We start from the raw sequence: 21,418 nt of genomic DNA, 5'->3' as shown, positions 1-21,418 counted from the left end.
GATCTAGAAGTAAAGGAAACTAGTTTTTATTAGTGAAGCTTGAAGGTCTTCAGACAATCATAAATGTCAGAGGAGTAAAGCGGTCTGTTTTTATAATGGTCTAAAAAAAAGGAACAAACACAAAAGTTTATATTTTTAATCTTTAATCTAAGTTTTTAATTTTTAATCTAAGTTTTAGATCTACTATTTGCAGGATTTTTATGCTTTTATTTATTTTCTTACTTCCTTATCTAGGATGGGTGGGAGGCAGTGTGAGGGCAGCACTGACCCAAAAACACGGCACCGACCCCGAGGGCTGGCCTCTTCACGGGTGTTGCCATAGCTACACACGGCAGGGCTGCCTGGGATGAAAACAGGATTGCTGTGATGACGCTGATGGTGTTGCTTGTCATGGTTTTCCCCGCGGCTCTCGCATCAGGTCCACCATCCCGAGCTCACGACCTCTGTCACCTCCCCCGAGGAGGCTCTTGCCAGGTGAGACAAACACGCAACAGGAAGCGGTTTCATCTCTGCGGCTGCTCCCCACAGCGAGGTCCTGTTGGGCTGATGAGTCTGTCCTGGTTTTTAACTAAATATACACGGCCAAGTTCCAGCTAAACCACAAAAGATATGCAGAAAAAAGGTGAAAAACTTGATTTCAAATCACATAATTTTTATGTTTTTTTAAATATGCAAAAGATGTATGATCCAAAACAAACAGAAAGCATGTCTTTTACTTTTCACCCAACAGTCCTCATCTGGGATGGAGATGATTCATACAATACTATACAAAAAACAAAAAAAACACCTTTTAACGCTGAACTTACACAGTGACCTGACAGAGTTCAACTAGAGTAAAAGAAAATAGGGAGACCAGCATGCGTGTCCTTAAATCTTTGCTTTGAATTGGATTAATGTTTTAGGAGTTTTTTTTAGGACTTTAGAAATATTTTAAGCATAATTTATTTGTCCTAAAGAGAAGGACTTTTGTAAAGGAACAGCTGCCTGACAACATCTGGAATACAACAGACCTTAGATCACCTTAACTAGTTCTTCTTTTTCCAACCCGAGTTCATATTTTTATCATTAGAAGATGTTTAGCTGTTTCTCTGAAACAGGCTCTGTCTGCTCTTATTTTGAAACGACTCTTGAACATTTGATACAACATTGTTGAGGAGAATATGTCCCTACGGGCTTTTTAATGGATAAACTGCGCCACGTGCTTTTACTAATGCAATTACACAGCAACCCTGAGTTAACTGTGTGTGATGAGACAGATGAGAATGTGCTGTATCTGATGTTCTTGCTGCTCATTTAGATTCTTTTAATTTCATGTTCATGCTACCCATCATCAAGTATCTTCGCTTTTTTAATTTTTTTATTTGGAAATGAAGAAACTTTTAGTGCCTATCTCGGACTTAAAGCATGTTAGGTCTGATTTTAAAACCTATCTTTCTCAAGTTTTGGCCCTCCTGGACAGACTCTTGTGTGTTTGGATCTTTAGCGGTTTGCTCTATCTTTAACTATCAAACCATCTCCTATTTGTAGTAATGTAAGCACAAAAACTGTGGTGGGAGTTTCATAGTACGGACTTCCGTGGCTGAACAGCTGCCCACCCAAGAGAGCACTGATTCCAGTTTTCTTACCTGATTCTAATGACCATTTTTCTAGACTGAGCAGCCCACCTTAAATGACACCTTACCAAAAATATAGACTACTTTTTATCCTCAATTCAAAATGTGATTTTCACAATAAAACTAACAGACAAAACTGTTTTTAAAGGGATAAAGCTGTCTTCTTTGTTTTAACTGACTTTGAGAGTTTAACAAATGAATAAACACTGTAAGGAATTTTCTTTTTATTAATTCTTTCTGTCTTATTAATTGATAAATCTGTATTTTCTCTATTGAGAAGGACACTTTTTTACTCTGGTTATCGTATTCAGCATTACAGGATGCCCCAGATTATAAGGCACACCGTCAAATATAGGTCTATTTTCTAATTTATGTCGTATATAAAGTGCACAGAACTATTATGCCAATTAACCAAACAAGGGTCAAAGTTAAGTCTGTCAATCAGTCAGACTCTATTAATTACGTTTACATTAACTCTAGAACTTCTTTATAATATGCTACACGTTAGCAATGTTAGAAACGTTAGCCATGTTAGCATCAGAATACCTGTAACTCCCGACGACGTTTAACGCCTCGTGACTAAACAAAGGGCACCAATGAGAGTGTGCACACCGACGCGAAAAAACGCCACGCGTCAAAGCGTCAAAAAAAAAACCGCCTCGGGTTCGTTTCTTTTTTTAGACGCGTTGCGTCGAAATCTATTCGACCAATGAGAATGCCGCTTTTGCACACGTGTCTGGAGCTTCTGAAGTTACAGTAAAACACAACTTGGGGGCGCTCAAACACAAAACTGCCTTGCTGAGCACACATACCAGCGAAGAAGATAGACGTCAAGTAGCGTCTACGCTGCCGCGAAGAAATAATGACGGACATTCTAAAATATCCCCGAACGAAGCACCAGTTGGAGCTACTGGTGCTTGAAATATTCATGTTTTCTTTTTATTATTCTGACTAGCGCGTAAATACTTGCTCTCTTCTTCTGAGTGAAAAGCGACTTTAAGAAGCCAAAAGTTGCGCAGCGCCACCTTGTGTACAGGAGTATTTCTGTTTACATTAAGCGCCATCTAATGTCAGGGAATGAAATTGCATGTTCGCTCGGCTCATCGTCAGCGAAAATCGCCTGGGTGTGAACACAAAAAACGTGGCGAAAAACGCTGGCGAATAACGCCTGGCGAATATTCGTCCCGGTGTGTACGGGCCTTTATGTGCAACCAGTGGCGCCACCAGGGGGTGGCCCCCCCACGGCCATCCCACTAGCCACTGTAAACTGTGGTAGCACCCGGCCCCCCTCCCCTCCCTGCTGCTTTTACGCGAGCAGACAGCTAAAGCTCAAGATGTGCCCGCTGGATGCAGAAAACTAATAAGACGGTATATTTTGATAAACCGTCTGACGACCGTCTAACCCTACCGATAATTCACCTACATAGTTAAACACGGGAAGGAAAATCATTTGATCAAGCTAGAATACGAAGAATTACTTCGAACTCAGACACGGGCGTCTGCTGTTACCTAAAGTCAGTGAAGCAGCGCTCCTGTTGCTGTTTTATTCTCATCATCTTGGTAAAAAGGGTAAATGGCGTAATATTATACAGCGCTTTATTACCTTCTTAGAAGGCCCAAAATACTTTCACAGTCCCATTCACATATTCATAGGGCGCCGAACACTGGAGTCAACCTATAACCAAAAGGAGCAATGTGGGGTTCAGTGTCTTACCCAAAGACACTTCGACACAAGGATGGTCAAGGTGAGAACTAAATGTGATCTTCGGATCAGAGGTGGGCCGCTCTACCTCTGCACCACTGCTGTTAGAAACTTCTTCCTTGAAAAATCCAGATTACAAACAGTTTATTTTAGTGCATGACAACTGAAAGTTTTGAAAACTTTTTCGTCTTTCAAATCTTGTAGAAATATTTTTAATTATGATTTTACTGCTCTAAACGTCATTTCTGTTGTCTTAATTTGACTTTTATCTGTAAAACTCTTTAAGTTACCTGTGCATAAATGGAGAAACAAAAATATCCCTACCCTGCATGTGGACATCTGTTGCAGTTAAGCCACTGGTAGACTGATATTTCTAACACATCATCAACCACCAGCTGGGATTGAGTTTAATATAAAAACCTGAAAGTCCCACTTCAATCGTCCTTTGATGTATTGTTAAAGTGTTCCCAGGGGTCTTTTAATTATAATTATGCCATTTTTAGCCAAAATAAACAATCTGCGTCGTTTTCTAGGACATAATTTCTGCAGAGCGTCAGTAGTTATTTGAAAAATTTGCCTCATGAGTTGTGGGTGGGACTCGCCCCACCCTTTCTGTTGTTGAGAGCTCTCTGTTTACGTGCTCTCCAGCTAGCTTACAGCCCCCTCAACCTAACAATATTGGAGCTATCCAGTTTTACAGTTTTGAGCCAGAAGAACTGGAGTTTGCTTGTCTTTCTCATTAAGCTAATGCTTCAGCTAAAAGGTGAAAACTGCTTTGATATAAAGGCGGATTAGCATCAACATGAGGCTTTCTCGTTAGTATAAATCACAAAGGAAACATTTACGTGACACATTTGAGTTGTTTTAGACAATAAAAACAAAACCTTACGACAGTCTGCATTGCTGCTATTACCTTCGACATTAGACATATTTCACTTGGTAACTTAATTCCCTTTCATGCTTGTAGGCTGGGATAAGCATAGCGGTCTGATTAAAGGCCTTAGAGGAGCTGTAAGCATAGTTTGCCTAAACCAAGCAGAAAAAGTACTGACTGATTCATGAGCCCAGTCATAGAGTCGCGGCTGCACAGACGTCAGCCAAAGACACCCTGACATACCCTGGCTTTGCATTCTGACAGACCCCATAAGCAATTTAATTCCTTTAGAGTTACTCCGCGCTATAACGCAATCCCCTCCAGAGCCTTGACATCATTAATCCATTAAACTTTAAATTCAAGAGGATTTTTTTAAGGCCTCCTGCTCCCAGATTAGCATTTCAGTGCGTTTCTGTGTCAGCTCACTGGGTTGAAATTAATTTTTCAACTAATTTAGTAATTGCACGCCAAAGCTTTTTATCTGCACCAAGGCTAAACCACACTGCTGCACTGCAGGCAGGTTAAACGCTTGGAAAAACTGTTTTTTTTTTTCTTAAGCTGCACAAGTTTCTTATTGCATGTTAATTGTACAGGTACGGTGGCCGAGACTCACCATCGCAGCACAAAAAACAGTAACTGAGCAAACAAAAACTGTGAATAAAAAGAAACGCTGCTGCAAAAAAGCAAAAAAACAACAACAAAAAACCCTGCAAATAGAAAAGCCACAACAGAAGTGGATTATTGGGGGTTGGTTTCGGCTAACAAAGAGACACCAAGTGTACAGAAAGACCACTAACTTTTATTTAAGAGTATGACTTAGAAAAAACTGTACCTGAATATTAATACGCCTTTTATTAAGATAAAATGATAAATTTCTGTTTATTTAATGATCACAATGTTTAGCACTGCAATTGTATCTCATATATAATTTGCTTTTACCTAAGCAAATTGTGCTTTTATTTTGGTAATTTAAAATAAATAAAGGGAACAGTCAACATTGTCTGATTTCCACAACAAAATATTTTTCAGTACAAGGAAAATTTGAATGAATGTGCCTTAACCAATTAGGTTCTAAAAGTATGATTGAGTAAAAAAAAGAGCTGTTTATTTTCCACGTTGTTTGATGTAGCTTCTCTAGTATGGAGTAATTATGGATGACAAAATAAGCTGGAAACCACACATAAAGCAGGTCAGAGCTAAACTGGCTAAAAGCATTGCAGTGTTGGGGAGAACGCGCCATACTCTCACTCACAAGGCACGTTTACTATATTCATCCTTATACCATCGTCTGGTTGAATACTCAATTCTGATTGGCTGCTGGGTGTGCATTAAAACCTGATAACCGCACGGTAAAAAAAATAAGTTCCGGTCAGCTAGCTTAAATGTTTTGTATCTCTGCGCCGGCTTCTTTGAAAAAAACTTTTTCTTCATCATCTGGACAAAAACAAGCGGTAAGAGATGAACTTTTTCTCTGAACTGATGCTTTATTCAAACCATCAGGACGATCAGCATGTATACATCGCCAAATCTTGACTGCAGCGGTGGTGCTGCGTATTGCGTTGAGATGCGCCGCATCATGTAACATGTAGTCCGCTTTTTGTGAGAAAAGCGATCCAAATCGAAAAAACAAGAATCAAGGACTAAAACCTGGTTAATATATCTTGCTTTTGTAACTGACCATGGTATCAGCGGGTTAATGGCCTTCGAAGTGTGCGTTTTTACTTTTTAACGCACTTCGCGGAAGCAAGGTTCAGGCTTCTACGGCGTGCGTTAAAAAGTAAAAAACGCACACTTCGTCACCGATTAACCCTTACATAATACTACCATATTTGCAGTACAGCGTAGAAGTTTGGGAAAATACTTATAAAACATATCTACAGTGTTTGAGCGCTCATGAACACTTAATTAATTTTGAATCGTTACAAATAGCGCGAAATTAACTATTGCGATATATCACTGAATCAATTTTTTCAAGCATCCCTTGTATCCACCCCAGACAAACACAACTAACAACAGGTACTGAGGGCATGGAAGCAAAACACGTCCGAGTGGAAACAACTGATGGCAAAATACTTTTGGCAGCTTATTGCTGTTTTTGTTGTTGTTTTTATCATTAATAATCATGCTCACAATAATCTAAGGCATGGGTAACAACAGTTATTAAAAAAAACTATAGTTGTTATTATTTTGCAGTGTTTCTTTTATTTGTAGCAGTGTTTTTTTATTTGTAGCAGTGTTTTTTTATTTGTAGTAGGGTTTCTTTTATTTGTGGCAGTGTTTCTTTTATTTGTAGTAGGGTTTTTTATTTGTAGCAGTGTTTTTTATTTGTAGAAGGGTTTTTTTTTATTTATAGCAGTGTTTTTTTTATTTGTAGCAGTGTTTTTTTATTTGTAGCAGTGTTTTTTTATTTGTAGTAGGGTTTCTTTTATTTGCAGCAGTGATTCTTTAATTTGCAACAGTTTTTATTACATTTTCAGCAATGTTTCTTTTAAATGTAGCAGCGTTTCTTTTATTTTCAAGATTTCTTTTTTGTCACCACAGTTTCTTTTTTTTTTTTGTTGCTGCAATGGTGGGTCTCAGGCACCTTATACAGAAGTTTGCACACGATGCATCACAGCGGGGTCAAAATTTGTTAGCTGCAAATTTGCATGGGAGCTGCCACCAGGAAAAAGCCTACATCAGAATTGAAGGTGGTTATGATTTTCAAAAGCTTTTAAAGCCTTTTCTTTGAATGTCTGCTCCCCCTGAGGTCCGTATTATACAGTAGTGAAGTGCAGGCTCCTGTACGTGTGTGTGACAAACTTTCCTAGTGTGGGCGGCATGGGCTGTAATGAGGGAGGGGGATGATGTGGGCACATGTGCGGTCATGAGTGGCTCTCAATCCCCTCTCCACCTACAGAGTGAGTCACGGTGTCCCCTGGCAACCCCGCCAGCCTCCGGCAAAGATGCACAAACACACCGCGGTTCGGGTTCTGACGCGGGACGTGTGGGCTCTGTCCCCGCCGATCACCCGCCATTTTTGACGTCTCTGCCTCTCAGCGTGACTCAAGCCAGCAGAGGTCGTAGGCGACATGAGAGCATATCACCAGAAGACGCTGCGCCTCCTCCGCCGAGGTGCTGGAAAACATGACAGCCTTTCAAGTGTGCATCAGCGCTGTTGTGACATTGCCCGGAATTACAGTAAATTACCACTTTGTGGCGATGCGCAATAGCAGCGCTGCTCACCCCCACCACTCCTCTCTCGTGATGCCGGTTGCAGTGCTGCAAGGGCCCATCTGCCGGCGGAGACGTGCAGCTCTCCATCTTCGAGGTGCACCCTGCTATCACGGCTCACTCACGCACACGCATTCTTCTCGCCCAAAGGTGTGAGAGTTGCGATAATGGTGCGTCTCGCAAACCCCAGTCATAATGTGTCACTCTTGACAATTGCTCCTCGCCTCACACAAACAGGCTTGCGTCACAAATGGGAGGTTTTTGCAAAGGCAAAGAAGGTAAGGAACCACATTTAGAGGCACACAGGAAAATAATGTCTCCCCCTATATTGCACAACCATGTAGAGTAAGATAAAGTCATCATCTGTTGATAGTGCTTGTTGATATGATCTCAGGTCTTGGAGAGGCTTCCCAAGCTGGCGGGCGTTGCAGTTGGTTAGAGCTGTGTGTGTTTTTTTTCTCTGCCACCATCCCAAGTCATCCCTAATCCTGTGAATGCAGCTGTACACACAATGGGTAATCCCATCATGACTCAATTGTGTGCAGAAATAAAGACGCACACTGGCTGTAAAGAGTTATTTGTCAGAGCTCAAAGGGAGGGCACTGCTGTTGTGCGCTCACCGGGGAAAGAGTGGTATTGAATGCTCACCTGCTAATGCGCCTCTGCTTGGAGGAGGTCCAACATGGCTGCTGCTCCTACTGGAGGAGGAGTGAGAAAGAATTTATTTTGTGTGTTTTAAATAGTCTGGCAGATAAAACAGTTACTATACTATAGGGCACCCTGGATTATGAGGCGGAATGTCAATAAAGTTAAAAATAAATCTAGTTTTAAACTTTTGTCATATATGAGGCACACTTATATAAAAATAAGAGATACGTTCGTCAGAATTTAACTGCATTTAGAGAAACAATAAAACTTGTTATGAGAAAGCCACATTAAGAGTATTAGCAATGTTAGCTTATTTCCAATACCTGTAACTCCCACACTCTAAAAAGAGTATTTGGGCTGTGGTTGGAAAGATAAACTTTTTACATCGATCTAACTTAATTATTTAGTTTGGTGAAAATAAATCATTTTTCTGAGTTCATTCAACTTAAAAATAACACATAGTTGTCTGACATAGTTATTTTACTTTCAATCAACTTAATTCAATTAAGTTGTTGTAACTTTGGTGTGAAACTGTCAATGCGTTATGACGTCATAACGTTAGGCAGTGCAAGGAATTGTGAGATACTATTTTCTTTGCCTGTCTGGGCAGATTGGGGTCTAAGTGTGAGTTTTTGTCCATGTGTTGTGTTGTCTAGCTGTTTTACTCTGTTTTAACTAGTAATTTATACTGTTATGTTTATTTCTTTCTGCACCATGCGTTAGAGTTTGGGAGATGATGATGACCAACCCCCTTTACATACGGTAAAACACATTTGTCCCAATATTAAAGACAGAGTTAAAGACACGTGAGCTACTGTCTTGTAATGCGAAACATTGCTGGGTCATTCATGTCTTTGATATGGAAATTACAAGGCCCATTGGTTGAGACTTTAGAAAAATGTGTCAATTTAAGTTGTATAAACAAAATTGAAAAAGAAAAAAGAAAATGTAAGTTAGATCAACATATCAAATTGAGTTGGATAGACATACAAAATTAAGTTGAATAAACTTAATTCAATTATGTGTAATTCATTAAGTTGGATCAACTTTTTTCTTTATAGAGTGCAACTTTGTTAGCAACACGGAAAAAAACAGGCAGATACCACTAAAATAAACCTCGATATTAAAAAAAATAAAACAGAGTGCGACAGCGTTACACATCAGCATATTAATAATAACCAACCTTGTTTGTAGCACGTAAAAAACAGATACAGCTTAAAACAAACCCTACTGGGACTGCGCTAACTTCCAACTTTGTTAGCAACACGTAAAAAAAATGGTTTGGCATGGCTACACTTTAGCAAATACACAATACTGGTAACTCCCAACATTGTTTGAAAGTCGTACAAAGATGCTGCTAAAATAAACGGTCCAGTGACTACGCTAACAGCCAACCTCAATAGTAAAACAAAACAAAAAAAATAAAACAGTCCGACAGCGCTACATGTTAGTATATTAACAATAACCAAACTTGTTTGTAATACGTAAAAAACAGACAGATACCGCTAAAACAAACCTGATTTAACACAGATATGAGGGGCTCTGGATTACTGTATGTCTTTTTATTTTAATTTCTTTTTAAATTAAGGCTTATATGTGCTCCTTGTAATGTGGAAAATATGGTAGGCCTATTCCATGTTAATTTAAAAATGTGTCTTCTATAGAAAAGGAAACGTTTTCCTGAGGGTAAAAGAGCTTTTAATCCAGTGGAGGCCTTGCGGCGTAATTTATTATTCAGCACACAAATGAGGGCAGTTACATTTGAATTGTTGCTCGCAGGTTCTGTGTTCAGGAAAAGGATAAAAAAAGATCAAACTAAGCAATGATTATAACACTAATAATTGCAGTTTTGCAGTGGGAGTTCCAATTATGGAGGAGAAGCCATCAGTTGAGTGTCATGGCGCTTGATGATGGGAGAACCATCGTTTTTTATGTGTTTCTCCATGACGGCCTTTGTCTCCTCTTATGTTTCATCGAACTTGGTGCAATGTCCAATTAATGTGAAAGTTCTGATGGGTGATTTTTCTTTGGTGATCCCTTCGAAAGCGGCAAACCTCAACGTCCGGCCCCCTTTTCCCACCCTTCATCTGCACACGAACCTTCGTACTCATCTGGGATTTGCTGTCTGAACACGTCTTGTACAGTTCATCCACACGCATTCATGCTGCACTTAACTGTTAAAGTCAGCAAATACCTGAAGGGTCTCAACCCAAAACCCTTGTCTGAAAGCCCCCCCCTCTACACACAGGCTGCTCCAGTAAGGCAACCAGGCATGGGCGGACACTTAAAATTTTAATCAAAAGAGGAATAATGAATTTGTGGAAATTTGAAAATGCGCCTCTTGAACAAAAATGCTCCAAACCCTCTTTGATATGAAAAACACTCCCCTCTCCCTCCTTCACGAATTAAATTATCCTCCCCGCCTCTACAGTTCGGTAGCCCCGGGCGCTCTGACCCTCATTACACGAGTGCTACATAAGAGAAAGAAAAAGCTTCAGTGTCTTTTTATTTGGTTCTCTGTTATTATTTTCTCTGCCGTTCTCGTCTGAATCCCCCCCCCCCCCCACACACACACACACTCCCCACCCTTCAAACTGTGACCTCACAAAGCCACATTTCTGACAGGGTGTTAAATGGGCTTGATGAAGGTCTTGGTTTTTTGGCGAAGTTAACAGCTAAAAGAAATCAATTAAAGTGCAGCTTTTCATATCCTTGTCATCCTGCGTTTTGCTCAAAGCCTGCAGCGAAACAAACACGGCCTCTTTTGAAAACGAGCATCATGCCACGCCTCTTCCTTTTTTTTTTTCTTTTTTCCCTCAGCGAAGATTTTATATCTAATTTTCTATTTAACCTGAACAACCTTCTGCTCCCAATTGCCCGAAGAACAATTTAATTTAATTTTCAACTTAACTGCATTTTCTATTATTAGATCCTGTACTATTTTTTTATGTAATAAAAATGTCTTAATCTGCAAATCTTGTTGTAATTTTAAAACCCTTTCTTTAAAAACTTTTCCTCCGTTTTCTGCAGGACTGTGAGGATGTTCAGCCCTTAAAGCAACAGTCTGTTAAAGCTTAAATTGTTTCTTGCGTCTCGGTTTCAAAGGTCAGGGGGGCAGGGTAGAAACCCCCCCCTCCCCCAAGAGAGACGACAGCCGTGCGATTCTCTTACATGTCATCAAATGTTGCTGTCGGCTGCTGAGTAATAAATGTGATGAATGTCTGCGGCTTCCAGATGTCAGCCTCGCTGTGACTTTCTCCTTCAGATGGCTCAAAGACATCTACAGCGTTCGTCAGACATCAGAAATCCGGCTTTGTTGTCAGAAGAAAGGGACAGAGCTGCGATGATGTCAAACAAAATTTGCTGTAAGTTGTTGAGCTTTTTGCAGGGGCGTCAAAGACTTTTTAGGGGCCCAAAGGATGATATTGAGGGGGGGCATCTATAGAGTTTTTTTTTAACAATAACCGAAGGATTCCTCATTGCTGTAAATATGCTACATATTACAATTTAGCAGAAAAATAGTTTATCTACTAATGTAAAAGAAAAAAACAAATTTTCTGTAAATCTGGAAAGTAATAAACTAAATTATGTAACATTTGTTAGTATTCAACCAATTAAAAAAAAATCTTTGTAAAATTAAAATGAATTTGGATTTTAAAAACCATTTTAAACCTGTCATACATGCCTCGCCGGATTATACATGCAAATTTGGGTAAATCAGATCAACCTGAAAGGTTACCGCCCTTAAGTGTCAAACACACCTACTGCACACTGCTCACAAACAGAGCAAGGGTGCAGGAGGGCGGAGTCAGAGCTTCACGCTTATTCAGTTCCTGAATACAGTCGCTGAGGAAGCATTGCGCTTGCGCAGTTGTAAGATTCACTCAGTTTCTCTTTGCGTTCCACTCAGTTCATGTATCACCCGCTCAATTATCTTTGCGCTCGTTCAATTAATAGCAGCCATGAAGCGCCATAGGTTTTATAATGTTGATAAGAAAAGAAGCAGTGGCAGGAAACCTATTTTTACTTTAATAAACTGTAAGTTCCACCATTAAAAACAACTGGGGGACTGTAAAGCTAAAAGTGTTCATTTAGTCTTCTTTTGAAAAAGCAAACATTTTTCTCCACATGTAAATAATTTATTTGAGTTAAATCCAGTCAAAAGGCTGCACACTTCGGCAGAAATCTCAACACTTTGACACCAAATCAAAACAATGAGCAAGACATGCTACTGCGTTCATAGCTGGTGATTGGTCCCAGAGGCTTCTTCACCACAAGCAAAGAAACCCGTTCACACGCGAGCTGTAATTATTTTCCACTGCTCTTGTAAATTATTGATTAGCTGCAGGGACATAGCTGTCAATAAGTGGCTTTTAAAGATGTAGAGAAAAAACTGGGTCAGTCTGCTATTTGATTAATTAGAAATGACGAAGAGTCTGTTTATTATTTCTGACTTTTTTTCCGTGCACTTGATGGAAAAAAAAACAAATTAAAATTTTTACTGTGCAGAGATAGTATCATATAATGCTTTTAGAGTTAATTTAATGAGTTTCACTCATGCATCAGGGCTAAAACAATCCACTGCCAAAACAAGTCTGGACCAACACAGAACAGACAAATATGGATGTTTGGGATGAGTTTTTGATGCAAGAGATGAAAATGTTCTGATTTGAAGACCCCGAGGATTAATATTTGATCAAAAGCTGGAAAAAAAACAACTTTAGCTTCTATAGGTTTTTGTCTTTTAGGTAGAACAAAACCTGCCACATATTGCTACAAATTAAAATATTTCTTCAGTGAAAGTAAAAAGGAAGGAAGTACAGTTGCAGAGATATTTAAAGGGTGTTTATGCCTTGGCTAAGGTAAGCGGAAGGATGTGATGTGTTTTAGTTCTGCTCTAACAGATCGCCTACAGTCTGATGCTCCAGGTTGTGGCACTTTGGATTTAGTGCTCAGCGGAGCATATGGCTGACGATCACTCTGATTTATTTCTTTATTTATTTTTTGTGGGCCTTTTAATTAGCTCCGCTGTTAGAACGAGGTGGGTGAACTCCAGAGTAACAAAATGGAATGGCGAGATGGGGAGGACAGAGGGATGTGTGTGCGTGCAAATTAATGGGGTGACATTGGGGTATTTGGTGGGGATAGATAGGAGAGCAGCAGATGTTATGTAACGCCGCGCCGGCGCCGCCTTATGTAAGGGCTCAGTGATGTGAGGAGACTGAAGTTCCCTCTGCATCCTTGTGCCGCACATTCTAATTATTGTTCCGCTGAAGTTCACGCTTAATTGTTTCTCCTGAGAGGTGCCAAGCAACCTCCACTGCTCCTGCTGTGGGGGCAGAGCTGTTGCACGCTGTGTTATCAGACGTGCACAGGAAGGACCGCACAGCTTTATTAGGCAGGTTTTCCCCTGTGCTTTTTCAAATAAAAAATAAGCAGCCAATTGTGAAGCTTTTGAAGCCAAAATGCGTTAGGTTTATAGAAGTCTGATTTTTTGTCCTTTTTTTTGGTTATTATTTACACTCTTTAATGTAGACCTTTAGACATGACTTTTTAGCTAAACATAATTTAAATGTGAAGGAGCATAGGAGTCCTAATCAAGTCAATACAGTAGAAACATTAGGTCACAAAAAAGAAATGGGGGACAGTTTGTTGTGATCAATTGTACTTTTCCACGATATTTCCAAGTCATAAATATACTCGTGAAACGACAGAAATGTCTAGATTTAGGACGCCATCCATCCATTTTTCCAACCTGCTTAACCGCTGGTGGGGTTGTTGGAGCCTATCCCACTAACTTCTGGACCAAGGTGGGATGCACTTTGAACAAGTTTAAAAAAAAAATGTCATTCTCGCAATTAAATTATTGAAATAAAATAAAAATAAAACTCAGTATATGTGATTAAGCAGTAAAACCTTAATTTGCTTGGTCAATATATTGTTACAATGTTGCCTTGTTTTGTTATTCTTCTGGGAAAAAACTGAAAGTAAACCAAACATTACTGAAGTGTCATTGATTTACAATGAGCATACTCTGAGCATAAAAAAATAAAAGCATGTTCTCAGAATGACCTTGTTTCAAGTCAGCACATTTCTTCTAGCCTGAGGACATTCCGAACCCCTGACCCCCAAGACTGAAAGATGCCTGTGAAAGTTCGAATTATTCATAGAACAAAAAAACAAACCTTTTCTTAAATGTGAAGCTGCTATGAAACTGAATCAGTTTTAACTGGGCAAACCTTTTTGAAAAAATGTTCTACATTAAGGTTTTCTGTTTATCAGTTTTCCCTTTTTCCTAATGTGTAATTATGTCACACTCTTCTTAAGTCTGTCTGAGGAGGAGCACGTTTTGGCAATTTCAACGTTCTTATGCTAATATAACAGACTATTTTCATTCATCTTTGTTGTTTTATGTTGAAATGAGACGTTTCATCTGGAGGGAGGGGCTTTTGTAACACTTTTCCTTTCGCATTGGTGTTCGGATGACAGGTTCATGACGTAAGGTGACAAATGAAATTATTGGTATGTGAATGAAAAGGAAATAAAGTAGCGGTCCTCTACACCCAAACGTGTCTCTGAGCGCCTTTTTTTACACACGAAACTCCACTTTACCGAAACCTAACCCTGGAAAGCCGCTACACTAACTATAATTTGATATTGAGTCGCCAAAAGGTTCAGAATTTCTTTGTTTTCAAACCTATCCGAAAATAAAGCTTCACAAAACGCTCTGCATCTTTCATCTTCAGCCTCAGATGAACAGACAACTTTGGTGTTTTTTCGCGTTAATTTATTACTTTTTTCTCGTAAATTTATGAGTTTTAAAGTCATAAATGTATTACTTCAAAACACCTAAATTTACGAGAAAAAAGGTCATAAATTTAGCCCATGACTTTAAAAGTCATAAATATACGACTTTATTCTCATAATTTAACAGTTATGACTGTTTCTCGTAAATTTGAGACTTTAAAAAATGTCTTTGTTTGCAAACTGGCTCTATAACTCCATCGTACTTTTGTTACAAATCCTCCAGAAAAGTATAATTGTTGTCTTCCCCTGGTTTTCAGCTTGCGTCATTCCGCAGCTGGACGAAGAGCCAAAAGGTTCTTATGGAGTTTGTAAGCTCTTTCTATGATCCATGTTTTTATTCCATGTTGAACATCAGCGTTTGGACTAAATCAGTGACTGAGTGCCGCGGCGCCAACAGTCAATGTGTATGAATCAATGATCAAAAAATGGGTTTTGGTCTTTCAACAGCATCTTTTGTGTGCTGCTGGTCTTTTTGAATGATTCTTTTTAATGTTGTTGCTGCAAACAACTCCTACATTCCCTGTTGTTGTTTAAACATCCACAAAAAAACCTTCACATTTGACATTCCTGCCCAACCCTTTAGATCTACTCAAAGATATCTCTGCACTGCTTTCTGTTGATTAGCTAACCCAGGTCTCTCCTTATTCCAATTGGCTGAAGACACCTGATCCAGGTAAACAGCAGCAAGAAGGAGAACAGGAAAACAGACATCTTGATCTATCTAGTATCTATCTAGTATATATACTCTATATACTAGATAGATGGCTTTATTTCACTTTTTTGTGTTAAAATATTCCAAATAAGTGCAAGTCACCTATGCAAAGCTGTACATAAATTACTACTACCCCTTATTTGACCCTGTTTGGACCTCCTGAGTGTCCTCCTGATCTCCCTAGTGTCAGAAATATTCCGACTTTGGTAATACTTTATCAGTGCGTAATCAAGCATTAATGAACTATTAAATACTTTTTGTGGGCAGGATGGTAGATTGTCCTAAACGTTAGAATATAGTCTACTGTCCAGGGTCTGCTGTGCTAAAGAAAACTTTTATTAGGACTTTAAAGACCTTAACAAAGTTTTTGTTTAAAAGTAGCAAACAGTAGTAAACTTGGAGTTTATTTTATTAAGTATACTTGAGTATGAGTATAAATGCTTAATATTTAATGGTTTAATGTCAGACAATACTTTCACACACCGAAAAGAGCGTTTGATTTTTTGTTTTAGCTTCCAGTTTTCTTTTAATTTCTGTGGGTAATGTTTATCTTCATCCTCTATAAATGATCTGCATCTTTATATTTCATGTAGGAACCATTAAAATGTGATAGATTTTCCCTTAACCTGTAACTGTTAAAGTGGAAGCTAAAAACTTGCACGCCAACTTCAGCCTCGTTCAACTTTTAACCCTTGTGCTATCTTAGATGACCCCACCCTTACATTGACGTGTTCTCCCTACCATGACAAAGGTGGATAAAGGTGGATGGATTTCATGTAATCCATGGACACCAGTGAAGATCACAAATCATTGAAGAAAAAAGGTTCAGCACACTGTCTAGTGGGTCTAGATGACCCAACTCCCAATGTTAAAGTGCCTAGGATAGCACAAGGGGTTGCGATGCATTGGATAAATGCAAATAATAAAAACAAGCCCCTTCTGTCTTTATCCTCTCTGGCTCTTTTCTGCAAAAAAAAAATGATTGAATACTTTTTTTTTCTGGTAACTTTGCAAGCTGTGGAGTTTCAGTTTTTTTGATATTTTTTGATACATGACAGAGCAACTTGTTCTCCTTCAAGAATGTGTTGTGGGGAGAGTCCAGAAGTTTTCCAAAATAAAACTTCCTTCAGACTCATGTTATTGATAAAATGGAAAACTGCAGGTCGTGTTCTTTCCCTGCAGGGACCTTCTGTCCCATGGACTAGTACCGGTCCATGGCCCCGGGGTTGGGGACCACTGCCATAGAACATGAAAGTCTAGTAGTCTAGTCTGGGAAGCATACAAATTGAATGTTGTATTTTATAAAAAAGAAGAAAAAAATCAACAGAAAAATTAGAAAACAAAAACAAACATTTTATTTTTAACAGCAAATATCCTTTCAAATCTCTAAGGCTATGTCCGAATTCCCACCCTAACCCCTATATAGTGCGTTCGCCATTTTGTAGTGCTGTCCGAATCTAAAATTCCCAAATCAAGTGCCCTAGAAATTTCCCAGAAGTCTCTGCAAAAATCCAGTGTGCATAGATGCTCACTAGATCGGCGGATATAGACCACAATGCTTTGCATTGGAACAATTCTTGCCCAAAAAGTGTAATTAAAAGTATTATTTTAATAAATCATCAACATTTTTATCTTCAGAAGGCAGTGGACTCAAATAATCGTCGCAAAACGCTCATATTAATTAGATTTTAATTTCGTGAAATCGATGATCTCATCCACCGTTTAAAAAAAAGTAGTGAGCATGGTGTCCAAATCGTTTTAAAAATTCAGGGTACTACATAGTACCACACTATATAATTTTTTTGTAATTTGGGGTTAGGGTGGGAATTCGGACACAGCCTTAATCTATAAAACTCGTCATCGCCTGTGTCACTAAGGTACATTTCCGCCAAGACTGAGCATCACTTCTTCTTCTTGTTCTTCTGTGTTGCTTTTAGTAGCAAATGCTGATTCACGTGCCCACTAGTGGTTGTTGCTATTTATTAAAAAAAAAAATCCCACATGTCGCACACGTGAGTATAACTCTTTTCAAAACTATGCAAAAAAAGTACAAATATACTTGTAGTTACCCAAAAAAGACAACTTTTGCTGAGGACTGCAGAACCTTCCTGCATTCACAAGCTTTTATTATTTTTTTCTGGACATCAACCCAGCTGTATGGACTTTGCTAGCACTATTTCACAGACAATTGCTTTCTGAACAAACAGATTTTGGACATAGTTGTTGTTTAGAGAGGTTTGTGTGTGTGTGTGTTTGTGTGTGTGTGTGGGGGGGGGGTTGTTTTTCTAACTGTCCTTGATGCGGCCATAATCCATATTTGCTTTGCAGCACACAAACATATTCATTTGAAAACCTCTTTGTAAGCAGCCGCTTCAATAAAGCATTCCACTCACTGGTGTTGAGTTCATCCAAAGGCGGCACTAAGGTTTTTTTTTGCTCTGCTTTGCATTTTCTGTGTGAGTTTGTCACTTTTTCCTATCAGTTTTATAAACAATTAGCTTTAAAAATTTCTACCAGTTCAACGGTCACATGATCATAAATACAAACTGAATGCTGCTGCTTTACAAAGCTGAATACCGGTAAATAAGTCAGAGGAATGATGCAGAGTGATGAGACCTTTTTTTTCTAACTTTTTTTTCGTTTTTAAAGTTACTGTAAATATTTCATGTCTCTTACTCGATGGTTGTGTTGCTCTGGTTGTTCAATTCTAATGTTCCTTGTTCTACTTTTCCTTTTTCTCTCTCCAGGTCCTGCATTTGCCCCTGAACCCATCTGAACGTCTCCTCACTGCTGCATTGGATTTCAGTGTTTTGATCAGGTAATGTTAAAGTCAGAGGGGACACCCCTGCTGTTTTCAGGGAGAGCAGAACAGGGGGAAGCTATGTCATCCACTGAGAGAAATGCGTTTTGACTTATCTCCCCTTAAGCCCCTCGTTGTTATTCAGAAAGTCCGAACTCTGCTCTATCGCGGCTGTGCAGCTGAATGTAAAATGGATTTTCTGAGAGTCAACAAACTGAGCTTTGAATGCTTATATTTGCTTTTTTTGATTGATTATACACATAAAATGATGTCATACATTTGTGATTGAGTTGGATTTTTGTTTAAGACAAAATTGAACACTTCTGGAAAAAAACAATTGGCCTTGAAACTCAGATCACTTTGGAGCATAAATACAGTACAAAAATTGTGCATGAAAGTCCCAATCTGATCACCTTTAAGCTATTTTAAAAACATTGTCTTTTAATTATGATTATGCCCTTTGAGCCAAAAAAAAAAAGAAAGTGTCTTTTTGTGGTACATAGTTTCTGTAGTTGCTGCATGAGTTTATTAGAAATTCAATTCTTGACTGTTAGTGTGGAGCAACCCCGCCCTCCCTTCCCATCCCCCTTGCTGAGAGCTCTCCCTCTAGCTTACAGCCCCTCACACCTCTAACCTAATATTACAGGTACAACAAAAATGATGTGCAGCTGTACAGATTTTATGCCAACTCCGGCAAGGAAAACAAAGACATGTCCAAAGTACGGCCTGCGGGCCAACTGCATTCAAATTTCTACTGGCCAGCAGGATCCTGTCAAACAACCAATAATATCCAGACGCCAGAACTTTTAAAAAACTGTGGGTGTAATTTCGTGACTGGGATTGGCTAAATTACTTCCTTCCAGCTTATTTCTAAAATGTGGACTGTGAAAGAAATGAACCCATTTGTTGTTGTCTACAAGTGGATGCAGCAGAACAGAGGGAGTTTGTGACCCACCAAGCATATTTTCATATTTGTGCATCAGTCTGCTCCTGATGCACAAAAATATAAATAAAGACGTTTGGAGAAATGCCTCCAGCATTACAAAAATGCCACAGGAACATATTAAAAGCACCAAAGACTTTTTTTTTCCATTTATCGGGTGTTTAACAGTTGATAGATAGCCTTGATCATCTTATGAGAGCCCCCCCTCCCCCCCTGAGATTTTAGTAGCATGTTCATTAAGGTAACTTAATCGCTTCCACATGAAAATCCATGCCAGAGCATTAAACGAAAGCACGCCGCATTCTCCAGAAACAGGTGGATTCCTATAGCAAAATCTCTGATTTGAGATTACGCTCATGCATTATGCAGGTGACGTGTCATTACTGCAGACAGGCTGGGGAAGGGCCAGCAGGTTTTAATGAATTTTTCAGATGCCGATAATAGGCCCGATTTGCATTTGTGAATCCCGACATTGTGTTTGTTCTGGAAAATTGGTTGAGATTAGGGTTCACGGTCACGGTGTGTGACAGTGTTAACACTGTTAAAAAGAACAAAAAAAAATATCTGTGTGTCTTGTTGAACTGCGGCGCCCGCATATGTTTTATTGGATTAATCTCTGTGGCAAACGCGATCTCGTTAGATTGATTTGCACGTCAGTGGCAAAGTTCATTTCAGTCACTCCTACCACAACTGATTAAACACCTCCATACAGGGCTGGATTGAGACTTTTCTTATAAGTGATTGTAGCCATCAATGATTCGTAATGTATTTTTTTATTTTATTGTTTTAAAGTGGGGAAAGAATGTTAGGAAATGAAAGTGTCAGACAACCAAACTAAAAATAGGATAAAAAAATGATAAACACATGAATTTATAAAATATGTATTTACTTAATCCACAAGTAAGTTATTTTTTGTTGCAATGTGCTACTTTTCAAAAAAACATTTTTTTTTACAAGAATGCCTACTTACCTAAAAGGTATTTTGAATAATGCATGACACTTTTTATATTATATCTACTACACTGATAAAGAAAAAACTTTTACAAGATCTCATGGAATTATTAGTATAAACATTAGCTTGAGGTGACAGACTGAATATGTTTACATTAAAGTAATGAATCCAGAAAAAGCTTCTTGTTCAAGTCCACAGGAAATTCCTGAACTTGTTTACAGTGGATCACGTTCTCCAGAAGTTCAGATTTCTGTCTTACTTTGGTGTCCCTGAATCTCACTTAAGACCACTCTGTCATGATAGAGTCATATTTCACCAGTGGGATGAACTTATCCATCCATCCACTTTTCTAAATCCGCTGAGTCCCTTTTGGGGTCACCGGTTGCTGGAGCCTATCCCAGCCAGCAAAGGTGGGGTAAGCACCCTGGAACCTTATGAAGCGCCAATCGATTGTAGGAATGTTGGGTATTTTTGAGGGGAAAAAAAATCTCTAACCTCTATGTCAGGGGGATCCATGTTTACTGCAAGTTCTCCTTAAGGATGCCAAGAATGGAAACAGCGGTTTCCAAGACTTTTTAATTAAAGGTACAAAAATGCAGAAATACTTGTTTGAGGAGTCGCTGCACCAGTATGCTGGATGTCCACACATGGGACACGTCATTCGTACCTACCATGCAGTGTGTTTGTGTTTTTATTGCATGTTAATCACCATTTGATGATTAATAGCCATATTTCCTTCTTACAGCAAATATGTATTTTAAACAGGGGTAGATTAAGCCTTTCGCAGGCTGGTAAAGGTGGTTGATCACTGTGCAAGTAAACAAAGAAAAGAGTCTGCTGAGAAAGATGTTCCCATCAACAACAGCCAGGTAATGAGCATTTTGTTGAGACCACAAAAAAACTTCTCTCATAATTAAGAGCAGAAAAAGAAAAGCCAGAAAAGTGTTAAGTGAAGAGGCAGTGAAATGTAAAAGAAACGAAAGAGAGACGAGATGTAAATTCTTCTGTTTTTTTGGTAAAGAAACCTAACAGAAACTTGAAAAGAAAAAGAACAGATGGAGCAGGTCGGAAAAAAAATCAATGTTTAATTAGAAGTCTACTTGAAACAAGAAGGTGAATCATGATCTGGGGTGGTCAGCCATAAAAGCCATTTT

At 38.9% G+C, this 21,418-nt stretch overlaps 1 long non-coding RNA gene across 1 annotated transcript; it reads left to right on the top strand.

Moving 5' to 3' along the window:
• Positions 1 to 64: 64 nt before the first annotated feature.
• Positions 65 to 18,847, top strand: LOC110016845. Its single transcript, XR_002875157.1, has 2 exons — positions 65 to 474; positions 18,317 to 18,847. It is a non-coding gene; the product is annotated as an uncharacterized LOC110016845 (long non-coding RNA).
• Positions 18,848 to 21,418: the final 2,571 nt, after the last annotated feature.

The sequence above is a fragment of the Oryzias latipes genome, chromosome 17 (genome assembly GCF_002234675.1).
Source record: "Oryzias latipes chromosome 17, ASM223467v1".
Lineage (NCBI taxonomy): Eukaryota > Metazoa > Chordata > Actinopteri > Beloniformes > Adrianichthyidae > Oryzias > Oryzias latipes.
The sequence above is the reverse complement of the archived record's forward strand: the minus strand, read 5'-3'. Positions and strand labels throughout refer to the sequence as shown.